The following is a 1,951-nucleotide window of genomic DNA, read 5'->3' on the forward strand; positions in this document are numbered from 1 at the left end:
TGCTCGTGGTGGAGTCCCAGTGGCTTGAAAATCACACTAGGCGCATGTGCATGTGTATGTGCCCCAAATCCCAGGAGGAGAATAGAAGAGAAAGGATCGTCGTGTGGCCATCCCTGCTGAGCAGTGATTTTTCACTTTCCCTCTCACTGTATCTCTGTCATCCTCTCTCTCTGGTGAGTACACAAGCACTTTAGCAAAAACATAAATTTTTAAAAAAAGGAAGAAAGAAAAGAAAATTTTAGAAAAATCTATTAAAATGAAAGATTAATAAAGTAGCTCAAGGATCAGCCAGCGACATGGTGGTTAAGACAGCTAGATTCCACCTGGCCAACTAAGCGCTTTAAGTCCCAGACGTGGCAGCTTGTGTGTGTGTGTGTGTGTGTGTGTGTGTGTGTGTGTATTTACACCCAAAATCCTTAAGAGAAATGGAGGAGCAGGAATCGCAGCGTGATCATTCCCTGTCAAGGGTACTCTCTTATTTCCCCTCTGTATTTCTCTCTCTTTCTGTCTCTCTAGTGAATGTACACACCCTGCAGCAAAATTACAAAATCACTAAATAAATAAAAATAAATTTAATTAAGAACTTTTAAAAGAATTATTTATTTAATTTATTGTTATTATTTTCAATTTGCTATAGGCGCTCACCAGAGAGACAGAGAAAGAAATTGAGAAAACAAGTTGCCAGGTCTGGGAATCAAACTGCAGTTGGCCAGGTTTGAGTCCAGCTGCCTTAACCACTATGCCACCTGATGACTCCCAAGAAAAGACCTTAAAAAAATAATAATAAAGGAGCCTGGAAAGCTCATGTTTCAGGATGGCCTGCTTTATGGAACCACTGGCAAAGAAGATATCTAAAGGAATTTTAGTAGCTGAACTTATGGGTATTTGGGGAGCATTTTTTTAAGAATTATTCTTAGCTTTGTTATTATTATTCTCCAATTTGACCAGAGAGAGACAGAGAGAGAGAAAGTGAGAAAGCAAGCCACCAGGTCCAGAACTTGAACCGTGGTCGGCTATGTGGGAGTCCAGTGCCTTTAACCACCATGCCACCTGCTGGCCCCGGGAGCATATTTTTTTTTAATAAGATGAACACAAGCCAAGATTTTAGGCAAACAATGAATAAGAAATTCCCTTTCATTTTAGAAGTTTATTACAAAGCCATCAAACACTCTGGAATGTATAGGATCAGAAAACAAGATCAAGAAAAAATGGTTGAACAGCAAGAATTAGGGCCAGTCATCACTCTCAGCCTCCCGTCTAAGCCGTTGGAGACCTGTGGGAGCAGGAAGATGTGCCTTTCACGCTGCGCACTCTGGGTGGCCCCACAGCACAGCCTACTGAGTACCAAGGACTTCTCTGCCATGGCTTGAGTTTCCCACCCCCAATGCAAGTCAACTACTTGTTAACTGCTTTCCTTCTATATTTATTGTTAAATATTATTGTTTTACAAATAGACTAAGGAAGGAGAAGGGAAAAAATTAAGTAAGTCAGAGAACATTCCATATTATCTCTGTAATAAGAAAGCTCTGTCAATACCCAGGGAAACACAGAGAACATGCTGTATGCACAGGCCCCTCCCATACCCTGAGTGGGCTGTTGCAGAGAGGAGGTAGGGAGCCCCCAGACTGCAGGGCCCTCTGGCTGTGAAGTTCTGTGATTAGTCCAGATAAGGTGCTGCGCGAAGTGTGTATAGAGGATCCCAAAGCTCAGAACTGGAGAATGAGGTCTCTGTGTTGATATCCACTCCCTTGCTCTGCAGTACCCAGAGTGGCTGTGAGCCAGGGAGACCTGCGGCTCCTTTTCCCAGATGAATTTGAATTCATTTCCTCTGGATTCTTGAAGGCAGATCTGCTTCCTCCCGCAGCATCTGGGCTGTGCAACTCCAAACTCCCTGCCTCGGCAGAGTCCACACAGCCGCATAGCAGGACCAGCAGAGAGATGGCTAATGTCG

At 43.6% G+C, this 1,951-nt stretch overlaps 1 pseudogene; it reads left to right on the forward strand.

Moving 5' to 3' along the window:
- The first annotated feature begins 814 nt into the window (after nucleotides 1-814).
- Nucleotides 815-1,230, forward strand: LOC114008561 (protein CEBPZOS-like; annotated as a pseudogene).
- The last annotated feature ends 721 nt before the right edge of the window (nucleotides 1,231-1,951 follow it).

The sequence above is a fragment of the Tupaia chinensis genome, unplaced genomic scaffold (genome assembly GCF_000334495.1).
Source record: "Tupaia chinensis unplaced genomic scaffold, TupChi_1.0 Scaffold000355_1, whole genome shotgun sequence".
In the NCBI taxonomy this organism is placed as follows: Eukaryota; Metazoa; Chordata; class Mammalia; order Scandentia; family Tupaiidae; genus Tupaia; species Tupaia belangeri.